The sequence below is a fragment of the Dipodomys spectabilis genome, unplaced genomic scaffold (assembly GCF_019054845.1).
Source record: "Dipodomys spectabilis isolate Male_0828 unplaced genomic scaffold, ASM1905484v1 ptg000693l, whole genome shotgun sequence".
NCBI classification, from domain to species: Eukaryota; Metazoa; Chordata; class Mammalia; order Rodentia; family Heteromyidae; genus Dipodomys; species Dipodomys spectabilis.
In genome coordinates this window covers 268,410-292,985 of record NW_024871370.1, presented here as the reverse complement: position 1 = coordinate 292,985, position 24,576 = coordinate 268,410, and the positions used below count along the sequence as shown (strand labels likewise).

General features: G+C 55.6%; 1 protein-coding gene across 2 annotated transcripts in view; it reads left to right on the top strand.

The window, feature by feature from the left end:
• Positions 1-24,576, top strand: part of Inpp5a (inositol polyphosphate-5-phosphatase A) — a 229,349-nt gene that overhangs the window by 91,537 nt on the left and 113,236 nt on the right. The gene's annotated exons all lie outside the window — the stretch shown is intronic.

Sequence of the window (24,576 nt, the reverse complement as noted above, 5' to 3'; positions counted from 1 at the left end):
GGGGCCTTTATCCTTGGTGTCGGGGTGTGGGGGCTCTCAGAGAGGCCTGGAAGGTTTTGGACTGCTTGTTGGCAGTTCAAGCCCCGAGTCTCATGGACTCCCTTTAGATTGGATCAGCTGCCCCTCCTTCTTGCCCCTTTGTCTCCCTATGTTACAGTGTCATGCTTGTAACTGCTCACTCCTGTCTGTCAGCGTGTCCCTGCCCAGCCACCATTTGCTGGCGCATGGAGGAATGACCGCGTGTCAGAGCTGGGACAGACTCACATGTACAGGGCCATGGGGTGTGACCTGGGCTTGTTCCTGGACTAAAGATCGCAGACAGGTTTCTGGCTGGGTTTGCAGTGTCTGATATGTCTCATGGCTGAGACCATCTCAGGTTTGCGGTGTGTTGCAGTAGCTGAGGCTTCAGACTTTGCAGCGTCATGCTAGGCGTCTTTGCCATAGCCATGTTTCTCCACGCTCCCATCTTCCCCTGCTCAGGCAGCCCCAGCTCCAACTCCGCTGTGCCATGGAGGCCTGGACACCAAGGCTGGTGTTTGTGCTAAGGACAGGACAGCTCACCACGGCTGCTTCCTCTTCCTCCCTGTGTCCTTTCCTCGCCCTGTTTTTTTTTCCCCTCTCTGGATGCTGTCCTCTTTCAGGGTCCAGCTGTCTAGCTTCAGAAGTGGAACTTATGCAGATGAAAAGGACAAAACCAGGGCTGGGAAGGTGGCTCAGTATTAGAGCTCTTGCCTTGCAAGCCTGAGGCCCTGGGTTTGATTCCTCAGCACCACATAAGCAAAAAGAAAAAAGCCAGAAGTGGTGCTGTGACTCAAGTGGTAGAGCGCTAGCCTTGAGCTGAAGAGCTGAGGGACAGCGCCCAGGCCCAGCGTTCAGGCCCCACGACCGGACCCAAAAAGAAAAAAGAAAAGGACAAAACCTGCAATACAAATAGGTTGGGGTGAATTTCAGACTAGGCATTTCGGAAGACATGATTGGACTGGAAGAGAGCAGTAGGGATGTTCCAATGAACCGGAGAACAGGCCGTGGGCCTCTGAGAGAGCGGGGCTTAGGAGCCACATGTGACCTGACACACCTTTCTGGGGCACTGAATGCTGACCTCTTCACTGCTGTTCAGTGCCCTCCGTGGGTCAGAGGCTTGGGTGCCACCTCCACGTGTCCGGCTGGAGAGAACTGGCAATGTTGAAGGCCACGCGCTGCCAGCCCGGCAGCCCCCTGGCTCCAGAGATTTCTAGATTTAATCTTTGTAAGATTGATGGTATCAGGGCAGTATTTTTAGCTGAGTCTGGTTCAAATAATATGCCATTAAGTGAAAAAGGAAATTGAAGTGGATTTATCTTGTACATAAATGGTGTCATGGCATTAATAGGGATCAAAATATAGTGGCTTAAAGAAAAAAAATCAGTGAGCCATTTCAGAGTCCTGCTGCACAAGGTGTTGGTGAGGTTGTGTGGGTGTGTGAGTGCATGCACACCTTTGTGTATGTATGAAGTGTGTGCAGTCTGCTGCTCCTGTTCGTGAGTCTGGGAGGATCTGCTGTTCCTGTTGATGGGTCTGGGAGGATCTGTTGCTCCTGTTTGTGAGTCTGGGAGGATCTGCTGCTCCTGTTCGTGAGTCTGGGAGGATCTGCTGCTCCTGTTCGTGAGTCTGGGAGGATCTGCTGCTCCTGTTCGTGAGTCTGGGAGGATCTGCTGCTCCTGTTCGTGGGTCTGGGAGGATCTGCTGTTCCTGTTGGTGGGTCTGGGAGGATCTGCTGTTCCTGTTGGTGGGTCTGGGAGGATCTGCTGTTCCTGTTGGTGGGTCTGGGAGGATCTGTTGCTCCTGTTGGTGGGTCTGGGAGGATCTGTTGCTCCTGTTGGTGGGTCTGGGAGGATCTGCTGTTCCTGTTGGTGGGTCTGGGAGGATCTGCTGTTCCTGTTGGTGGGTCTGGGAGGATCTGCTGTTCCTGTTGGTGGGTCTGGGAGGATCTGTTGCTCCTGTTGGTGGGTCTGGGAGGATCTGTTGCTCCTGTTGGTGAGTCTGGGAGGATCTGCTGTTCCTGTTGGTGAGTCTGGGAGGATCTGCTGTTCCTGTTGGTGGGTCTGGGAGGATCTGCTGTTCCTGTTGGTGGGTCTGGGAGGATCTGTTGCTCCTGTTGGTGAGTCTTGGAGGATCTGCTGCTCCTGTTGGTGGGTCTGGGAGGATCTGCTGTTCCTGTTGGTGGGTCTGGGAGGATCTGTTGCTCCTGTTGGTGGGTCTGGGAGGATCTGTTGCTCCTGTTCGTGAGTCTGGGAGGATCTGCTCTTCCTGTTTGTGCGTCTGGGAGGATCTGTTGCTCCTGTTGGTGGGTCTGGGAGGATCTGTTGCTCCTGTTGGTGGGTCTGGGAGGATCTGCTGTTCCTGTTGGTGGGTCTGGGAGGATCTGTTGCTCCTGTTGGTGGGTCTGGGAGGATCTGCTGTTCCTGTTGGTGGGTCTGGGAGGATCTGCTGTTCCTGTTGGTGGGTCTGGGAGGATCTGCTGTTCCTGTTGGTGGGTCTGGGAGGATCTGTTGCTCCTGTTGGTGGGTCTGGGAGGATCTGCTGTTCCTGTTGGTGCGTCTGGGAGGATCTGCTGTTCCTGTTGGTGGGTCTGGGAGGATCTGTTGCTCCTGTTGGTGGGTCTGGGAGGATCTGCTGTTCCTGTTGGTGCGTCTGGGAGGATCTGCTCTTCCTGTTGGTGGGTCTGGGAGGATCTGCTGTTCCTGTTGGTGCGTCTGGGAGGATCTGCTCTTCCTGTTGGTGGGTCTGGGAGGATCTGCTGTTCCTGTTGGTGGGCCTGGGAGGATCTGTTGCTCCTGTTGATGGGTCTGGGAGGATCTGTTGCTCCTGTTGGTGGGTCTGGGAGGATCTGCTGTTCCTGTTGGTGGGTCTGGGAGGATCTGCTGTTCCTGTTGGTGGGTCTGGGAGGATCTGCTGTTCCTGTTGGTAGGTCTAGGAGGATCTGTTGCTCCTGTTGGTGGGTCTGGGGAGTTCTCCGTAGCTCCTGTTGGTGGGTCTGGGGAGTTCTCCACAGCTCCTGTTGCTCGGTCTGGTGTGTGTGGAGGAGGGACTCTTGCTGCCACTGGTGGTAGGGCTCTCCAGGGGCTTGGTGGGAAGAAGCTGGAGGCTTGCAGATGGCAGTAGTTGCCAGGAGATGGCGCCAGTGGAGCACCTGCAGCCCAGATGCTCCCTGCAGGAGCTGCTCCTAAGGGGATTTTTAACTTTAATGGCAACATTAACTTCTGTGTGCTCACAGAACTGTGATGGTTGGCTGTTGATGTAAGCAGAGGCCATAAAGACAGACCTCCTTGGCTGGCCTCCCCGGGCAGCCATGGTCACTCCTTGCCTGCTGAGCTTTTGTGGAAGGTGGTGTCATGTGTCTGGGCCTTTGGCCCTGTTTCCCGTCTGGTATGTAGGGTGTTAGCACTGAGAAGCCTGTTCCTGGGGTTTGAATGTCTCCACGCTATGGGCAGAGACCGGCCCTGGATGTTGTGTGGTCCAATCTGAGCCTCGTGAGGGGCGGAGCCCGGGTGCTGTTCCCACCCTCCAAGTGGACACCGCTGGTGGACAGCCCAGTAGGGCTCTGCTTCACTGTCTCCCCTAGGCTTACACTCATGAGAATGACATTCCAGCTCCTTCCTGCTCTGCCTGGAGCCCGGGCTCGTGCCACACACGTTCTGAACACTCAGAAAGTGTACTTGAGTCGGTGACGGACAGGATCTGAGGCGGAGTGGTGAAGGGCTGACACCATTGCTCTGAGCCCGTGCTCGGAGCTGGAGAGACAGAGGCACACTGGCGTGAGAGCTGCCGAGGGGCAGTGGTACGCCATCTCCACGTGATGAGATGTTTTCTAAGAAAACAAAGTAAAAAGTAGCTACATGGAATAGGGCTGGGAAGGTGGCTGAGTGCTTGCCTCGCATGCATGAGGCCCTGGGTTCGATTTCTGAGCACCACATAAGCAGAAAAAGCCAGAAGTGGCACTGTGGCCCACGTGGTAGAGCGCTAGCCTTGAGCTGAAGAGCTGTGGGACAGCGCTCAGGCCCAGAGTTCAGGCTTCATGACCAGCAACAACAACAACAAAAAGTAACTACATGGTATAAAGGAAGGGAGCCAGGTGGAAGCCAGGTGCCTCCTGACCTCCAGGCCCCACCCTAGCCTTCTGTTGTAGCACTCAGGGAGCAGGGACTGGGCTTCGGTGTGTGTGGAGGTGGGCAGTGCTAGTCGCTTCAGTATCAGGGGCCTCCTGTCCCTGAACCATTGCTGGCAGTATCCTCCAGGAGCTGGAAAGGTCACTGGCGTCCTGGCAGCCTCCTGTGTCTAAATTGCAGTCACACTTTTGTGTTTGCCCCAGAGAGAGTGAGTTTGCTCCTTTCTTAGTCATCAGCAAGTTGGCAGAGGTCCATGTGTATCTGTGGCCAGTGAACCCTGTGGCTGTATCTCTGAGGCCAGTGAACCCTGTGACTGTATCTCTGTGGTCAGTGAACCCTGTGTGTCTGTATCTCTATGGCCAGTGAACCCTGTGGCTGTATCTCTGTGGTCAGTGAACCCTGTGACTGTATCTCTGTGGCCAGTGAACCCTGTGAGACTGTATCTCTGTGGTCAGTGAACCCTGTGGCTGTATCTCTGTGGTCAGTGAACCCTGTGGCTGTATCTCTGTGGTCAGTGAACCCTGTGGCTGTATCTCTGTGGTCAGTGAACCCTGTGACTGTATCTCTGTGGTCAGTGAACCCTGTGACTGTATCTCTGTGGCCAGTGAACCCTGTGACTGTATCTCTGTGGTCAGTGAACCCTGTGTGACTGTATCTCTGTGGTCAGTGAACCCTGTGACTGTATCTCTGTGGCCAGTGAACCCTGTGGCTGTATCTCTGTGGTCAGTGAAGCCTGTGACTGTATCTCTGGCTAGTGAAGCCTGTGACTGTATCTCTGTGGTCAGTGAACCCTGTGATTGTATCTCTGGCTAGTGAACCCTGTGACTGTATCTCTGTGGTCAGTGAAGCCTGTGACTGTATCTCTGGCTAGTGAAGCCTGTGACTGTATCTCTGTGGTCAGTGAAGCCTGTGACTGTATCTCTGGCTAGTGAAGCCTGTGACTGTATCTCTGTGGTCAGTGAAGCCTGTGACTGTATCTCTGGCTAGTGAAGCCTGTGACTGTATCTCTGGCTAGTGAAGCCTGTGACTGTATCTCTGGCTAGTGAAGCCTGTGACTGTATCTCTGGCTAGTGAAGCCTGTGACTATATCTCTGGCTAGTGAAGCCTGTGACTGTATCTCTGTGGCCAGTGAACCCTGTGGCTGTATCATCTTTGTGGCCTGTGAACCCTGTGACTGTATCATCTCTGTGGCCAGTGAAGCCTGTTGTTTGTTCTGCAGAGGAAGGTCCTGTGTAGCCTGCAACTTACTCTAGCTGTAGCTGCTGGCAAGAGGAGACTCACAGCGGGGGAAGCTGTGTGCCTCAGGAGGAAAACACTACTCAGATCATGCCGTGCTCTCTTTCCTACTCAGAGCCCCCTCCCTGGCTCCTCCCCTCGCCCCTCCCAGGAACCACACAGCTGGGAACGTGGTGATGTGGAGTTGGTTGTCGCTGGGCCCTTGCATGCCCAGGGAACAACCCTGCACCGTGCTGCCACGTGTCCAGGTGCCGGAGGCAGAGCACCTGGGAGCACGGAGGAGCAGAGCAGGCGGGAGCCTGTGTTGGATCCCCGCCACGCTCCCCGTGCCTGCACTCTTCTCTCACAAGTCTGCCCGCCCATCCCTCTGTTCCACTTGGAAAGCCTCCTCCTGGAACACCAACCGCTTACTTTCCCAGGGGCCTCTGCCGTCCAGTGCATGGGCTCTGATGCAGACATGCACTGTCACCAGGGCACTCGCCTGGCGCTGGCAGATCAGCTCAGTGAGGGCAGAGCCGTGAGAACATTCCTGTGTGCCAGTCCTGCTGGTGACGGACTCCAGAGAAGACCGGTGCATGCACTCGGCATGCGGCAAAGCTGGGGCCTCCTCAGGAAGACCAGCTGAACAAGTCCCGAGGAGCCTTTCTGTTACCAGGTTGGCTCCAAGATGGAGTCAGGATTGTCCTTGGATGCTTCCAGGCCTTGCAGCGGGAAGCCTACCGTGGCTGATGCAGGAGCTCCCTGGTGGTGTGCTGGATGAGACCTGCTGGGCCACAGAGGAAGGCCCTGGTGGACGTGACCGCACTGAACCTTGAGCTGTGTGGACTGAAGGTGGGCGAGTGACATCTGGCTTTGTGTCCGGGTGACACTGATCTTCAGGGAGTCCTGGAGGAAGATGGCACCAACAGGCCCTGCTCGGCTCTGGCCTGCCATCCGGCCTGTGGACGTGCCTTCTGCCTGCACTGGAGATGACCTCACAGGACACGCCCCGGGGTCAGCTTCATAGCATCCCAGTGGAGTTGGGACAGCACCCAGCCAACCAGGCACTGAGGAAGGGCTCAGGGGTTTTCCAAGGCCATGCCGTGTCTATTGATCAGAGCTCAGCAGTGTAGGAATCATGTGATTGTGTGTCTGACTTAACTGGCCACGCGGAGGAGCATGGAAAGCACATCGCTCACCCTGACAAGCAGGCATGTCGATAGGAGGACGCAGGCTAACGGCGTTCCTGTACTCCACCTTCAGAATGGCTAAACGAGGAAGGAATTGCAAATTTATTTTCGTATAATTCCACCGCTGTCTTGTTTTGCTGCAGAATGAAAGCATTGAAGCATGGGGTGTTTGTCACTGCTTTGTTGGTTGCTGTTCTGCCTGGGAAGCCTGAGAGAAAGACGGTGGCCAAGTCCACAGTGGTGGGCTCCCCAGGTGTTCCAGGGGGGTGGTGATACCCCTGTGAGCTGCCAGGCCCTTTCAGCCTTTCAGGCAATCTCTGTCCAAGGCACTGGTGCCTGCATCTGTGCTCCAAAGCCCGTCTACGGCTCTGCTCCCCTCGGGGCCACATGGCCAGCTCTGAGGGGCCTTGGGCTGTTCGGCTGGTTACCTACATTCCCATGGGAGCAGGGAAGACCACGCGTCTCCTGGTCTGGTTACCATTCTGCACCTAGTGAAGAGGGCACTGGCAAGAGCTGGGATTGCTGATCGTGGCCCAGAGCCCTGAAGTGAAAGCGGCTGTGGAGACGGGATGAGGGCTGGCCCCCTCCTCGCACTAGTACAGGTGTGACGGTCAGAGGAGGAGAGAGGCCAGGAGGCCGGCCTGGGCGCCAGCAGGGCAGGAGGAGGCACGCGGGAGAGCAGGCCTGTGCCTTGCTGATCCTCCGCAGGCCGTCCTTGTCTGCAGGCTGGCGGAGAGCTGTGCTGCTTAGAAGGTGGGCACTGTGCTCCTCTGTGTGTAAAATCAGGCCAGCAAAGCTCACGTAGCCAGATTGCTTCAGGGAGGGCCCTGGGCGGCCTGGGACCATGACCTGCGCCAGGACCTGCGCAGTGCACACCCCTGACCTGCTAGAGCTCCTAGTGACGGGCGGGGCACGTGCCAGCCTCACGGTGGCCTGCTGGCCTGGGCTCCGGGGTGCCCCTAGCAATCTTGCTTGTGCATAGCGTGGGGGGCGATGTGAGGGCAGGGTGGTGCTGGGGGCGTCCGACATGGGCTTCTGGTGACCTCGCTGGCGCAGCAGCAGCAAGAGTCACAGAGTGAGGGGCTTTGGAGGAGGGGAGGAGCTTAGTCCACTAGCTCCAACACCAACACCAGCGCTCTCCTCTCAGGCACCAGACAGGTCATCTTCCTCACCGAGGCCTTCGGCCCCGCAGCAGAGCCTGGCCGCTGCTCGCCGTTGGATAGTTGGTTCTGCCCCTGCCCCTGCGCTATGCTGCCCTGTGCGGGGTCTTGTTCCTTCCTCCCAGCCCATGTGGCCTCCAGCCATGCTGGGAGGATGTCCTGCCTGGGGCTCCCTTCCTGGCTGCCCTGGCCTCTCCTGGGGAAGTTCCTCCTGGGGCTGAGGGCCTGCTCCCCAGCGCCCTGCCTGCCTTGGTTGCTCTGCTCTGGGCTTTCCTGGAGGGATGCAGGCCTAGAGTGTCCACTCCTCTGCTACGGGAGACCACCCAGACGTGCCAGGTGCCTTTTCCAGGAGACATCTGTCCTGCCTTCGCATGGCTTGCCATGCTCTCCTGTGCCCACTAGAACTTTTGCCCAGCAGAGGGTAGAAGGTGGCCTTTCCTGGGAGACACCCTTCCCACAGCACCTGTCCCTACACCACAACTGCCCTGCTGCATCTTCTCCTAAGGAAGACTGGGAAGGAGATGGGTGGGAAATTAATCGAGTTACCGGTGTCCTTCCAGGAAGGGTGGGGAGAGGCAGCTGCGTCTGTGATGGGGACTGATCTCTTGCTGGCCGTGGCCCTCTCCCCGCCAGGGCCTTCTCTCCTCCTCCTCACCTGAGGCAGGCCTGATGGAGTGAGCAGACCAAGATTGGTTTTCCGAGGGCGCCGGGTGCTCCGTGCTCAGCTAAATCATGGCTGTCGCCCACGATGGGTGATGACCTGCTCCCGGCCGCGGCCCCTCGGCCCCGCCGGCCCCGTGGGACGCGGTGATGTGCGCCGGGCAGCGGCCGGGCTGCAGTGAAGGTGAAACTGTCGTATCGATCTTCTTAGCACTAAAATATGAGCCACTTTACGCTGCTCCCCGCTGCTGTGATGTGAAAAATAATAACTCGGATCCAAATTAAAAATATTGATCTCTGGAAGGTGTTGAAAGTAAATAAACACCTTCCGAAGTTTTCGGGTCAGCCGAGAAATGGTATAGAGCAATAAATGTGTCGGCACGTCAGAGTCAGGGTTCTTGATCTGTTTTTCCTCTGAATTGATTTTTCATTATTTACTTCCTAAAAGTGTTGGAATTTGGTCCTCCACTGTTAAATCCCAGTGTTTGGGCAAATTATTTCTTTGGGGCTTATGAGGTACTCCTAATCCACTCCTTCATTGATTGATTGATTTTTGACTCAATGAGCTTGCAGTCCCCGCTTTATTTAGGACTTCCATCATAATTTTTTATACATTTAGGCTTGACTTTTTTATTTCCCTGTAACGGATGAGCTGACACTGGGCTATCAAACTGAGGAAAACAATTGCCATGAGGTTAATTTTTGTGGTGGGCATGCACGAGTCTGAGGAGGCAGCAGATGTTTCTGGCCCTGGAGGAGGCCTTCCACCAGGACACCTGCTTGCACAGGTGAGGCAGCTTGCTGGAGGGAGCTGAGGGCACCCTCCCCGTGGATGGCCTGTAGTGGGGCAGGTCTTGGGCCCGCACGAGGACAGGCTGCAGTGTGCGAGTCTGGCACAACTTCCTCTCAGGAGGTAGTGAGACCTGCAGCTGTCATGGCCTGCTGCTGGAGCCCGGGGAGGAGAGCCATGGTGACAAGGCGGACTCACCTCCGAACCTGTGGCGGCTCCAGCACTTCTCCAGAGGTATCTTAGCTCCTGGACCCTCACCTGCCCACTCTGGTCAGGAAAGGCGGGAGCCTGGGCCAGTTAGTTTCTCTGCACCCCTCAGGTGAGCCCAAGGGAGCCTGGCTCAGGCTCGGGACATCCACGAACCGATTTGGGACAGGGCAGGGTGCCCTACAGCAGTGGTGTTTGGGTGTTTGCCAGGTGCTGGCCGGAGGGAGGTTTACCCACAGGGGCAAAGGCCTGGCCCCGGCGGAGGGGCCATCCAGCTGGACTGCCTGGCTTGGAAGGGGAAGAGTGAAAGAGCAACTGTGTCCTGGTTTGTGGAGTCGAGAAAGATGAGATGGCATCTGGTCATGTCCATATGAACCTGGTGGGAATCCCCTCCTCTGTGACACTGGCATCGATTGCAGCCCGCATTTCCCCTCCGCTGTGACACTGGCATCGATTGCAACCCGCATTTCCCCTCCGCTGTGACGCTGGCAGTGCGTGCAGCCCGCATTTCCCCTCTGCTGTGACACTGGCATTGATTGCAGCCCGCATTTCCCCTCCGCGGTGACGCTGGCAGTGCGTGCAGCCTGCATTTCTCCTCTGCTGTGACACTGGCATCGTGTGCAGCCCGCATTTCCCCTCCGCTGTGACGCTGGCATCGATTGCTTCCCGCATTTCCCCTCCTCTGTGACGCTGGCATCGATTGCAGCCCGCATTTCCCCTCTGCTGTGACGCTGGCATCGATTGCAGCCCGCATTTCCCCTCTGCTGTGACGCTGGTATCGATTGCAGCCCGCATTTCCCCTCTGCTGTGACGCTGGCATCGATTGCAGCCCGCATTTCCCCTCCGCTGTGACGCTGGCATCGATTGGAGCCCACATTTCCCCTCCGCTGTGACGCTGGCATCGATTGCAGCCCGCATTTCTCCTCCGCTGTGACGCTGGCATCGATTGCAGCCCGCATTTCTCCTCTGCTGTGACGCTGGCATCGATTGCAGCCCGCATTTCCCCTCTGCTGTGACACTGGCATCGATTGCAGCCCGCATTTCCCCTCTGCTGTGACACTGGCATCGATTGCAGCCCGCATTTCCCCTTCCCTGTGACACTGGCATCGATTGCAGCCCGCATTTCCCCTCTGCTGTGACACTGGCATCGATTGGAGCCCACATTTCCCCTCCGCTGTGACACTGGCAGTGCGTGCAGCCCGCATTTCTCCTCTGCTGTGACGCTGGCATCGATTGCAGCCCGCATTTCCCCTCCGCTGTGACACTGGCAGTGCGTGCAGCCCGCATTTCCCCTCTGCTGTGACGCTGGCATCGATTGGAGCCCGCATTTCCCCTCTGCTGTGACGCTGGCATCGATTGCAGCCCGCATTTCCCCTCTGCTGTGACGCTGGCATCGATTGGAGCCCGTATTTCCCCTCCGCTGTGACGCTGGCATTGATTGCAGCCCGCATTGACGCTGGCATCGATTGCAGCCCGCATTTCCCCTCTGCTGTGATGCTGGCATTGATTGCAGCCCGCATTTCCCCTCTGCTGTGACACTGGCATCGATTGTAGCCCGCATTTCCCCTCCACTGTGACGCTGGCATCTATTGCAGCCCGCATTTCCCCTTCCCTGTGACGCTGGCATCGATTGGAGCCCACATTTCCCCTCTGCTGTGACGCTGGTATCGATTGCAGCCCGCATTTCCCCTCTGCTGTGACACTGGCATTGATTGCAGCCCGCATTTCTCCTCTGCTGTGTTACCGGCAGTGTGTACAGCCTGCATTTCCCCTCCACTGTGATATCGGCAGTGCGTGCAGCCCGCATTCCGGCAGTGGCCTGGAGCCTGTGAGTGTGCCACCAGTTCCGGGTTTTGGGTGGGAGGAGATTGGAGCTCAAGGTTTCCTGGATCCATGGCCCGGCTGAAGGCCTGAGTTCCAGGTGTCCCATTTTCAGGCCATGCCACCTGGCCAAAGCAGGGCACTGCTCCGCTGCTGAGGTCCTGCCTGCTCAAGCAGTGATTCTGGCGACCCTCAGAGGGAGGGCGTGCCTCAGCACTCACAGAGACCCACTGGTGACCATGTGCACAGGTTCCAGAGCTCGCAGGACAAAGAGAGGACACAGGTGTGGGTCACAGAGGGCCACTAGCACCCCTGTCCTTAGCACCCTGTTCTGGGCCGCTGGGCATGGAGTGTGTATGGACGACAAGGAGGTGCAGAGGAAGGCATCTTAGGAAGAGATGGACCTGGGAAGAATCCCGCCTGCAGGGCAAGCACTGCTGTTAGCTCAGCTCCAGGCCCCAGTTCTGGCTCGAGGATTCAGTGAGAGCGGTATGGGTGGTCAGGGCTGTGTGGAGTTCTTGGTGGTGCCCACACAACCATAGCCTGTCCTCAGCGAGCAGGTCATGTTGGGACGGTCACCCAGCAGACGTCGGCCAGGTCCCTCTGTGTTATGTGGCTGTGTGCTGGGTGTGGTGTCCGTGTGCAGGGGTGAGGCAGGCCAGGGCCAGTGGGGAGAACACCAAGCCGGCAGCACTGGCACATGCAGGTGGCACTTTAGAGATTGGGTCGTCACAGTCCGATCTCCAGCCCTTCTTTAGTGGGTGCTGAGAGCACAGAGAAGAGATGGGCGTGGCCAGGGCACCATACAGCAGGGCTGAGCCCCGTGTGTGCAGCTACACTCCAGAACACCACCACAAGCTGCAGCCACATCAGGAGTATGGGAAGCGGCTGCTGCGAAGGCTGGGCTGTGGCAGCCGCTCCCTGGCCTGGGTGACAGGGCCTGCGCGCGCGCGCGTGCGCTGGTGGGGGCCTGGAGAAGGGCTGAGTGTGGAGGAGCGGGGAGGAGCATTCAGGGTGGGCAGGGCCCAGGGCTATGCCCCCCAAGGCCCCTGCCACCCGTGCCACTCTCCCTGGGCTGTGCCCTCTAGGGGTGGTAGGCTGCGTGGGGCTGGTCTAGGGACCCAGCATCCAGACCCCATGTGGTAGGAAGCGAGGGGTCCCGTGGCACTGCTTCTTGGGGGCCTTGGAGCTCCGTGCTCTACCTCTGGCAGACAGAAATTCCCATACCAACTACACCTCGGGGCAGCCTGTAATTGGGAAGGTAGAGACCCCTACAGGCACGTAAGGTCTTTTCAAAAACATCTGTCTGATAGATATATCCTTTCTTGGGAACCTTGTCTGTAAGGAAGCTGGATCCAAACAGTGGGTGCAGGGTCCAGGGGACATTGAAGTACAGAGGCTGAGGGCCTGGGGGAGGCGCTGACCCTCCTTGGCTGGGCAGGGAGCCTTGGGGTTGGGGAAGGGAGTTTTGACGCTCCTCCAGCTGTGTGGGCCTCAGCCCAGCCTCCTCCACCCTGGCCTCCTCCAGCTGTGTGGGCCTCAGCCCAGCCTCCTCCACCCCGGCCTCCTCCAGCTGGGTGGGCCTCACCCCGGCCTCCTCCAGCTGGGTGGGCCTCAGCCCAGCCTCCTCCACCCCGGCCTCCTCCAGCTGGGTGGGCCTCACCCAGCCTTCTCCACCCCGGCCTCCTCCAGCTGTGCGGGCCTCACCCCGGCCTCCTCCAGCTGTGTGGGCCTCAGCCCAACCTCCTCCACCCGGTCTTCTCCAGCTGTGCGGGCCTCAGCCCAGCCTCCTCTACCCAACTGGCTCACCCATTTTGGTTCACCTTTGGGAAGGCTGGTTGGTGTGTGCCCATGTTTGAAGCCCGATTTTCAACTCCCAGGGGAATCCCAGATTACATAGTTAACAGAAAGTATTAACTCCAGGAAAACCACAAAGCTGTCCAAGATAAGAATCACATTTATAAGTGTTTCTTTACCCACAAGACGTTTAGTTATAATGAGGTAAATAATGATCATTGGCTTAAGAACTGGTATGAATGTGCTGAGGATTGGGTTGGGGTGGAATGAATGGGCATGGGAGTGAGGGAAAGACACGGTAGATAGCTTAAGGGTGAACCCTGACTGTCCACTGGCACAATTAGCAGTTCACGTTGGCATCTGGCCACAATACAAGCTTTCAAGAAAACCGGGTAACTGGCTCTGGAGTGGTTGGCAGGATTTATGGTGCGTGTAAGAAGCCCAGCAGCACAGGATCAGGACAAGGGTGCTTCTTTGTAGGAAAAGACCCCTAGGTCGTGGCATCAGACCGGGAGGTCGTGCGGAAGGGTGGTGCTGGCGAAGGTGGTGTGGGCACCTGGGCTCCAGTGAGCAGCAATCCCGGCCCGCAGCTCAGGTGCCCGCAGAGACTGGCCGTGAGCAGAGGCTAAACTCCTGGCTATGCTTTGTGCATCGGGAGAAGGGGTTGGGGTGTCGAGGGGTCCTGGTGGGGTTTGGCTGTTGGATGGGGAAGACGGGAAATGAAGATTGAGTTTCAAATGTAAAGGCCTGTTTGATCTGCCTTTTCAACTGTTGTTGAAATGAACACATGGCAAGAACCAGAAGCGGTTCATTCTTATTTCTTGACTCTGGTTCCTTCGTTTCTCCCAGCCCAAACTGTGCAGGGAGGGGTCCCCTGCTAGATGCTAGCGTGGTGGGGGGTCAGGCCTGAAGGTGGCCTCCAGTGGGGGTTCCTGCATCCTGGCGGGGAATGGAGGCCAGGTGTGGCATGGCTGTTCTGGGCAAAGTGGTGTCTCCCTGTGACCCCCAGATAATTCCCCCACCTCTGAACACAGCCAGCACAGCCGGCTATACACAGAGGCTTCAGATCAGTCTGACCAAGCTGACCTTACTGGAAGTAGCAAGGACAAAACCCTTCATGAACAGGCAGAATAGATTTTCTGATGGAAAAGAGTTTTTATGTCTAAAATCCTGTAGTCAGTGGCCTGTGAGTTATCAACTTGTAAATGGTTCTGTTGGAAATTGGTATTTAAATAGCATCAACCATGACGCTAAGCATGAATTATTTAGAATATGTGAGCTCAAAGATAGGTGAGGCTTGCATCTAGCAAATTACCTGAATAAATGGAGAGGTATACCACACTCATGGATTGAGATACTAGGGTGTTGTTTCTCCCCAGGTCCATATAAAGATTCAGGGTGATTCTAATGAACACCTAAGCATATTGCTTATAGAAAGTGAAAAATAGACTAAAATTTATGTGGAAATGCCAGGGGGCCCGATGGCCACAGCCACTTTACAAACAGATAGGGGTGGGGAATGTGCACTCTCCTGATGAAGGCTTACAAGAAATCTCTGGTGATTGGTACAGCGCTGTGTTAACGTAAAACCAAAGTGTAGCAGATCGTGGACAGCACATGGTCTAGAAAAAGACTGAGTCTAGTATTTATTTATTGCTATTTGTTAGAGACAGACTGACTTGAAGTGGCAATCCTCCTGCGTTAGCCTGACAGATGTAAGGATTATAGGCATATATGCAACCATGTCAGCTGGCCATGGGTTTTCCTTCCTTCCTTCCTTCCTTCCTTCCTTCCTTCCTTCCTTCCTTCCTTCCTTCCTTCCTTCCTTCCTTCCTTCCTTCCTTCCTTTCTTCTTCCCTCCTTCCCTCCCTCCCTCCCTCCCTCCCTCCCTCCCTACTTCCCTTTCTCTTTCTCTCTTTCTCTCTCTCTTTCTCTCTTTCTTTGTTGTGGGGCTTGAACTCTGGGCCTGGGTGCTGTTCTTCAGCTCAAGGCTAGTGCTCTACCACTTGAGCCACAGCGCCACTTCCAGTTTTCTGGTGGTTTATTGGAGATAAGAGTCTCACAGATGTTCCTGCCCAGGCTGGCTTTGAACCGCAATTCTCAGATCTCAGCCTCCTTGAATAGCTAGGATTACGGGCGTGAGCCACCAATGCCCAGCTAGACCATGGGTTTTTGACAAAGGTTACCAGGGCTATTTAATCAGCAGTCAGCAAGGTGACATGACCCACAGTTGAAGCCTGGCCAGAGGGAGGGCTCAGCTGTCACTACAGACACGGAGGCTACCTGGGAGCAGTGTAGGCCCAACGGAGTAGTGACACAGCTCAGGAAGAAAGCTCGGGGGGAGGGCCTTAGGTTTGGCAGAGACCCCTTACAGGTGACACAACTAGTGTCATTTATGAAGAAGATTAATTGGCCAGGCTTAATGGAAACACTTGTTCTTTGAACGATACTGTTGACATAGCAAAGAACTTTTTTTTTCAGTACTCACCTCAGGGCTTAATACTTGCCAGGCTAGCACTCTACCATTTGAGCTACATCCCCAGGCCTGGTTTTTGCTGGTTATTTTTAAGATAAGGTGTCTTGAACTTTTCTGCCTAGGCTGGCCTCAAAGCTCTATCCATGTGCTCCTAGCCAAGATGATAGGTGTGAGCCACCAGTGCGTGGCTGGTAGAGAACTTTCATTTGGAATTCTCACCATCCAATTTTTAAAATGGATACACAGTATCAACAGACATGTCACATATGTGGCACAGAGCTGGCAGACAAACGTATGTTTGTTCAGCTGCCAGCCTGTAAGTGCCCAGCCAAACCACACTTTCCCATCAGAGAATGCCAGCTTTCCACACGGACAAGAACTAAAAGATGCCAGCACCATACAGAGCTGGGATGGCTGTGGCATGTTACTAGTTAAATGAAAACTTGCACCTCTGGGGAAAGTGCTTGTGCAAAACCCCCAAAATGTACCTACCGTTTGACCTGGTTGTTCCCCTCAGAGAAAGGAACACACATTCCACTCAAGGACTGCATGAGAAGGAGTGCGGCGGGCTGCAGGCGGAGCACTGCTCAGGCCTGGCAGGAAGCAGCTGTCTACACCCTGGGCAGTACAGTGGGCTATGGAAATAATTCTTCCTAGAGAAAGAAGCCAGGCGTGGTGACGCACGCCTGTAGTTCCAGCACATGGGAGAGAGAGGTAGGAGGATTGTGATCAAGGCCAGTCTGAGCTACTTAGTGAAACCATCTCAACCAAGCCAAACCCCAAAGAAAGAAACAAACTGAAAACAAGGCAAAACAATTTTTAAAAGGAGCATGTTGCATGTCTTCATGTATGTGAAAGACTTTAAAATGTAGACCGATCTGTAATGACAGACAGCAAATAATGGTTTCCTGGGGCAGGCCAGGATGGAGGCTAAGGGGTTATGCAGAGAGGACACGGGAGCTTTCCGGGAGTGGGGAACGCTTGTGTCTCAACCACAGGGGTGGTTTCACAGCAGCATGGGTGTATCAGAACCCTTCTGGTTCTGTGCTTGGCATTGGAGCACTTCCGTACAGGTCAAAGAAACCTTGTTGTGCACAGTGATGTAAAAGTGGTCAGCTGTGAGTGACTGAGTTGGAAAGGGAGCATCTGTGTTCTGAGCAGACTCTGTGATGGGTAGACGGGCTCTTCTGTGTGTCCTGTGACTGGAAGTCCAAAGGTCCACGTGAGGGGATGCAGAGTGCGCCATTTTCAGTTCTGGATGTGCAGCTAGAGCAGAGGCCTCCCGAGGCCAGCAAGGCTCTCCTGCTTTTGAAGGTGGCATCTTTCCCACTCAGCGAGAGTAGTTTTGTGGACATGAGACCGTGTTTTCTCTGGATGCCAGCCAGGCAGGTGCTGCTTTCAGGCTTACTGCTGGTCTGGGTTGCCAGCAGGCCATGAGCTTGCAGTGGGCTACTTCCCTATGATCGAGTCATGGCCAGAGGGGTCTGCGGCCACAGCTGCCCTCCTGCAGCATCTTCCTCTGTTGATCCCACCCTGTGGGTGCAGTGCTCATGTGTGAGCTTGGATCTGGGAGGTGTGTGCACGTCCTGTACATGATGACCCTGCTCACACTGTGGGCCTGTGTCTGAGCACACCTCTCATGCCAGCAGTGTGGCACCCTGCCACCCAGAGCCATCCCTGCTGCACACTTAGTGTGACGTTGAATCCCACCCTGTGATTTCTACCCCTGGTGGTAAGACTTTGTCCTGGGCCGACCTCCAGGGTAGAGTGACCCCACGTGACACAGAAGTCATGAGGGCTGGGAGCAGCCTGGGGTCCCCCTGCTCCCAGCCCTGGGCCTGGCACCAGGGGGTCTGTTCTGAGAAGGCCAGTGAGCAAGCAGCAGTCACATGGCTTCATCCATGTCGCGGTTGTTACCTGCCTGTCCCCAGCACGCCTTCCACTCAGGACACCCCGAATCTGCAGGCTACCTGAGCATGAGCAGTCACGAGGTGTCTGTCTGCAGCCCTGCGCGGGCCGGGCTTTCGATCCGGACCACTGATCTGTCCTGGTCTCCTTTCTGCTGTCACGCCACTTAGCACAGCACAGGTCTCTGTGCCTAGGCCCTGGCCCAGGACAGTGTGACACGAGATGGCCCAGCTAAGACTTCCCACCTCTGCTGCTCTAGCCAGCCTGGGCGTGCCCTTGACCAGGCCTCTCGCAGCCGTCTCTACCCGTCCCCTGCTCCCCAGCGGGAAATCCGTTCTGGGCTCTTCGGTGGAGGCTGTGGCGGGCGCGCGGTGGCGGCTGATCCATCAGGCTGCCGACAGGCGTGATGGAGGGCCATGTCACACCGGCCTGGGAAACAAATACACTGTAGGAAATGTATTGGTGAACAAACTGAAAGATTGTAAAGCTCTTAAGGACTTTCATGCTTGTTAGCATTTTTTGACAGAAAATCACTGAAGCAGCGAACATAAAAAAAATCGTCCTGGCTGCTTACCGTGTAGCTGCTCATTCTATTCATTTGGCCTCAAGTGACATTTCACTTGAGTCCCCACGAGCTGCCTTGCTTGCCTGGAAGTATTTTCCCCAGGAAGTCTGGTAAGCGCTGGCTCCACCTGAGCCTACAGCCTCCCTGCAGGGCCACCGTGCTGCCCACCGAGGCCCGGAGACATCAGCCAGCGGCCATGCTCCCACGGCCCATGGCGCGTGCCTGGCTGTGCCCAGCGCCTCACCTTCCAGGAAGTCCCTGGAGGGTGGTGTCCCTGGCCTCCTGTGGGGCCATTCCGGTGTCTGCTGCCCTGTCATCTCTTCAGGATGCTTGAGGGGATTCGGAGTCTGTGACCCCCCTGTCCCTCTGTGGGGTCACATGGCCTGCTTGTGTGTGGGCATCTGTGGCCCACCCATGTCTCTACCTCGCTATATGTAGCCCTGTGCCCAGCATGGAGGTGTGGGCGTGCTGGGAAGAGAGCCTTGCTCTCTGACCTGACACCTGTGGGACACCTTGCGTTCATCTGTATCTGTAGCTATCTGCAATCCTTCCTGAGGAGGTGACCACCTGTTCATGGTAGTGGTGAGGACCCCGGCTGGTGCTCCCTGATGGTGTCTGCAGAATTACGCCCCACTAAGCATGGTGCTGCTGCCACTTAGCCAGGAGGTGGCAGCCCAGGGGTGGTTTTGCTGAGCACCCTCCAGTGCTAGGTGTGCTGCTTCTGCCTGAGCAGTCCTTCCCCGCCTGTGTGGGTGCGGCGGCGGCGGCGGCGGCAGCGGTGGTGGTGGTGGTGAGTGGATTCCCATGTGTCCTCCAGGTGGCTGTGGATTCCCATGTGTCCTCCGCTTGGGGATGGTGCTAGTTATCACGAGGCCTCTGTGTGGTAGTGGTGTGGTCTTCGTGTGTCTTCCCTTAGGCTGTCAGGGCTTGGCCATGCTTTGTCCTTTGGGGGATGTGTTCCGTAGTCTTGCTGCTGTTACGTGGCAGTCCTAAACAGGGTGTGCTGGGCATGTGTCCTAGGTCTGTAACCCCAGGCCTAAGAATGGGAAGATGATTGTTTGAGGCCAGTCCAGGAAAAAGATTATCAAGACCACACCTCAGTCAATAGATTGGGCATGGTGCTGTGTGGGTCTGTAATCCTGGCTGGCTATGACTGGGGGTAGGGTTTCTTTCTTAGCTGGCCCCAGGCCAAGTGCAGGACCTTACTGAAAGATAACTAAAGCAAACAAGGGTTGGAAGTGTGGCTCAAGTGGTAGAGCACCTGCCTAACAATACTCAAGTCCTGAGTTCAAACCAAGATCACCCTCAGAAAGGGCAGGCAGGAAGGCAGGCAGGCAAGCAGGCAGGCAAGCAGGCAAGGAAGGAAGGAAGGAAGCAAGCAAGGAAGGAAGGAAGCAAGCAAGGAAGGGGAAAGGGAAGGGGGAGGTGGAGGGGAAAGGGGAGGGAGGAAAGGAAGGAGGGAGGAAAAGCAGAGGAAAGGAAACCTGACAGAACTGTGCTGGCATGTCCCTCTGATCTCCAGCCAGTGCTACCCAAGGGTCCTCTCTGAGTCAAGAGTGGAGAAGCTGTGTGGTCAGGGGCAGTTCCTCTGTCGTGAACAGTCACAAGCAGGTGGTAGGCCCGGAACCCCAGCCCACCAAGCCTGTATGAGTCACAGCCCCCACCCACCCTGCACAAGCCCGTCTTCTGTGCTTACACCTGGCCTCCGCAGATGTTTCGCTGTCACAGAACACACATGCCCAGGGCGGAGTGCCCCAGGGTCTGTCTGTCACCCGCCTGCTCCGCTCCTGGAACACAGGGCCACCACCTCGTGCTCTTGGGAGCCCACTTCATGTCCTCCTTCAGCTTTGTGTCCATTGGCTTCTGAGGCGTGCCTGCTTTTTCAGGGTAGTGAGATGTGAAGGGGTTTTCCTCACTGCGTAATGTTTTCACTGGCTAAAAGGAACCGTAGGCTGGGCGTCTATGGCGCACGCCTGTCATCCTAGCTACTCAGGAGGCTGAGATCTGAGGATCGCAGTGCAAAGCCAGCCTGGGCAGGAAAGTCCGTGAGACTCTTATCTCCAAATAACCTCCATAAAACCAGAAATGGTGCTGTGGCTCAAGTGGTAGTGTGTTCACCTAGAGCTGAAGAGCTGAGGGACAGCACCCAGGTCCAGAGTTCAAGTCCCATGACTAGCAAGAAAAAAAAGGAAAACTAACACAACTCCCTTAGGATATTTGCCCTACAATGAAATAACATAGGCCTTCCTTTTCCTAGTGTTTTTCTCCCATGTTGGGATTACTTCTGATGTATTCTTATGTCCCTCATCTTACCCTTTGAAAATAATGACTCTCAGGGTCACTGACACCTGCAATAGCAGACAGAGAGATTTATTTGAATGCATTATGCCATCTTACTTGGCTTAACTCAGATTTCTGCTGGCTGGCCAGGGGTGGACTGAGGGACCAGGGAACCATTCTTTCAGGGTGAAGTGTGAGGACAGGTCCTTTCAGATCTGCAAGAAATGCCAACTGTGTGCCCCCTTTGCTATGGAGTTGGAAGCCTCGATCTCAGTGTCGACCCGGTTCACTGCAGTGTGATGGTTGGGAGGAGGGCGGACCCACAGAGGAGGTGATGTGGGCACCTCACCCCTGCCTGGGATTGTCTGAGAGTGCCCTGGGAGACTGGGCACACCCCGCTCCAACGCCTTTCAGACGAGATTGTTACACTTTGCTCTGACTTGAAATTAATGTTTGGTTGTCAATTTTTATTGCTGATCTAATGGATGAGGTCCTGCAGTGGTAGCTGTCCTTGGGGAAACCGAGATGCTCATGGAAGTGCTGCAAGGTGAACCTGCCCCCCCCCACTCCCTGAAGAGCTGGGGTAACCCCCCCTGGAATGCTGGGGGTGTGAACCCCACACCGCCCCGGAGAGCTGGGGCCCCACCTACTCTGTGCTTTAGTTCCTGAGAGTCAGAACAGACTGAAGATGACTTTCTCCTTAATTTTCTCTTTATTAATCCTGTACTGCCCAGGAAAACATGTCTGGCTGCTATCTGGTGATTTGGGTCCAGAACAGCCAGCCCTGGACAAGACAGCTCTACCCATGCTGGTGCGCTTCGTGGATCTCTTTGGGTGTACAGTAATGTAATGAGCTTGTTGAGCTTGTCTAATAATGCTGCTGTTGGTGCTCTGGACGGCAAGCCCGCCCACGGTGACCCGGCTCAGCCACGGCCCCTTCAGGTTAGAGCTAGGCTATCTAATAAATGTTGGCTGTCCTTCCAGCCATCATAATATTTAAAGGATTTTCAAAAGAGAGAGGGCAAATCAAATCAAGCCATTATGGCTGCCCTGTTGTGGATGTAAGTGTGTTTGTGAGATGTGGGCCTTGTTAGAGTCTCCTCCTAGTTTTCATCTATTACCACGATAATTGAGTTTGTAGCTGGAATTAAATTCATCAAATTGCGTTATCCTCTTTAGAAATTGGATAGGCACCCTGGCAGGACGAGGCAGAACTTAATCCGGTTTGCGAAAGCCCCCCCGTGGCACCGTGTGGCAGGGCAGGGAGGCTCAGACGGCTTCCTGTCACCCCAGACACGATGTGATTTCTCCTAGATCCCCTGTGCAAATAATGACATTTGAATCGAGCATTAACAGGCTTAATTACTTTAAAATTGTCATTTTAATTTACACTGATATAGTATTGATCATACAAGCAGAGATTAAGCTGTTCAGTGGAGCGGGTGATGGGGAATTAAACATTAAAGGGTCCTCAAGGGGCTGAGTGCGCTGCCCGGCGCGCGCCGGAGAGGGATGATAGTTCTCGGTAATGAACTGGCGGCATGCGAGGACATGAATCTTGGGCTCCTGGAAAAGGGGAAGTAATGGGGTTTGGGACGCATTTGCAGGTTGTTCATTCGCTGCCATGCGCCAGCTCTCCAGTGATTCATCCACCTCTTCAGCATTTATTTATCCAGCAAATTCCGCAGCTTTGACCTTTTTGCTAAGTACGTTAGGCAGGAGTTGGAGGGGGAATTTTTATAACTTTTATAAGTATTTGTTATTTTTTCTTATTTCCAGTTACCATCAAGCTGAGTGACTCAGTTTTTCAAGTGTTTTCAAGTGCAGTCAAGGCTCAGTGTGAGAGTGAGGATGTGCCCATGTGCACATGCGCGTGTGGGTGCACGTGTGTGCGTGCGTATGCACGCTGATAGTCATTCAGCTCGCCCCCTGCATTGCTGTAAAATTCCAGGGGATGTCCCGGCTTGCAGTGTCTCCTAGTGCACTGTCTGCACGTGGCCCGCAGATGGCCGTCCTTTGCCTCATTTGAGCTCTTTTGTTTCCCGTGGTCATCATGGGAGCTGTCTGTAACTGCGTGGGTGCTCCTAAGGGGAAAGCGTAGATGAAGCAGGCATTTCTGCCCCAGAAGCTCTTCTAGACCGCTTTTGGCCGAAATCAGAACCGATCACATCTTTTAACTTCAAACAGGTCCACTTTTCAGGATTACGTCATAAAAACTTAGGTGATTGATTTTGTGCTCCGTGGAGGGTGATGAAATTATTGGTCACTGTCCATCCATCACAGCTCTCTCTTAAACAATGGGCTAGAAATCGAATGAAAGCACAGCTGTGGAAGGAGAGAATGCTGGCACTCTTCTGAGCAGGTGTGGATGTGGGAGGCAGGGGCTTAGGATTGCTGGTGACATTCCTTTTCTTTTCTGTAGGACTTCCAGCGGCTCAGTGGCCCCCGTGCTCTGGTAGGCAGCAGAGTTGCATGCACTTTGTGCTTTCCACCTGACATGCGGTGGCAGGGAGCAGCCAGGCTCCGGGGACCCTGAGCACAAGCTCCTGGGGTCTGACAGTTCTGCTTCAGTGCACTCAGCCTTTTTCCTGCTTTCTTTTCTCCTTCAGAAGAGCTAGGCTGGTGTCTCATACATTCACAAATCCTTTTCATACATCAGCAATATGACACAGATTGGGAAAGTTTTGTGGCCGTGCACCCACCTGTAACTCTCTCCTGGTGTCCACCAAATAGCTGCCTCTGGGCAGGGAGGTGGCAACACGTAACTTGTGTGGGACTACATGGACTGGGGTGGATTTCAGTACTTGAAACTGGACCACAATTTCTACAAGACCCATTCTGCCACACTCTCTCTTCAGTTGCTGATTTTTCTCTCTTGTGTTTACATACTGACATGTTAGTAGTTCGGTGGAAGGCCGGCTGTCTTTACCAGAGGTACCTCTGTGTCTCAGCTCTTCGCCCAGCAGGACCTGGTTCACACTGGCTCCATGTGCTGAGTCCACTCAGCTCTTGGGTCGCGCTCTGGCTCTGTGTGTCCCAGCTCTTTGCCCAGCAGAAGCTGGTTCGCACTGGCTCCCCGTGTCTCTTGGGTCGCGCTCTGGCTCTGTGCACGTGCCCACTCTTCCCACCTGGCCCCTGCCCCTCCCCCATGGTGTCTGCTCCTCTGTCCTGTCTGTGCCAGCTGCGGGGAGCCCTGGCCTTGCCAGCCCATAGGCCCTGGCTCTGTGGGTCTTCTAGACTTTCTTAACCCTCCCTCGTGGAGCCCTGCTTTCTCCTCACCTCACAACCCTCTTCCCCAACACCCCCACTGAAGCCAAACACTCGACTCTCTCCATGCTGTCTCCGCCCCCCCCCCCCATGCCCTGCCCTCCCAGCACCTGTGCCCTGGCGCTCCTGTCCTTCCAGCCTGTCCCCTGCCACCCCCTGCCTTGTGAGATCCTGGCTGGTAAGCAAAGACAGCGCAGCCTCATCGCTAAGGCCAAGTGCAGCTGGGTGTCCCTTCCTGCCCCTGCTCAGGTCAGCATTCCCACGGCCTTATGGGAAGTCCTGGGCTATCCCTCTTCCCATGTCAGAGGCCCCGTCAGCAAACAACTCCTCACTAGCATGCTCCCCCTCTCCTGGCCCCCACCTACCTTACCCAACAGCCAGCACCCGTGCCTCCCCCTCCCCAGACAGCAGCCAGTGCCCACCTTCACCCCCTCACCCCCTTACAACAAGCACCCGTGCCTACCCCTCTCCCCCGACAGCAAATGACCACCTTTACCGCTCACCCCATACCCCCCCATGGCAAGCGTCCGTGTCCAGCCTCACCCCTCCCCTGACTCCCCCCATCCTGCCCCTCTGCAGACACTGGCTGTCCCTCTTTCAAGGAGAATGACAGGTCCTCACGAGGTCAGGATGACAGCACCAAGTGCTGAGTGCCTGCCATGGAGTCACTTGATGGGTGTCACTTTTCTTCGGTCTTTGTCAGCAAGGTCTAATTTATAACAAGGCCATTAGTGGCGGTGGCTGTCTGTGGACGTCTTTCCGGTAAGGGCTTTGTGCTGCGCCTCAGGAAGCAGGAAGAGGAGAAGGTCTCCTGGCTGTGGCGGAGCCCGGGCCCTGAGGTGCCCCACCACCCGACGCCTGCCCTGCGGGTCTCAGTGGACAGCGCGGGCTCGGCCCGGGAGGAGGTGCCCAGCCCCCATGGGGAACTTGGGAGGGGTCTTCTGTGGAAGGGTCACCCTGCTGGGCAGGTGACCTCCTCACTGCATGCTCTGGTGCTCTGGCTCCTGAGGCCCCTTTCTGTTGTTCTGAGGGGCAAGAGCTCGGGGTGCGAGGCTCTCCGTGTCCTTGGCAGAGCTACAGGCCTGGTTGTCACAT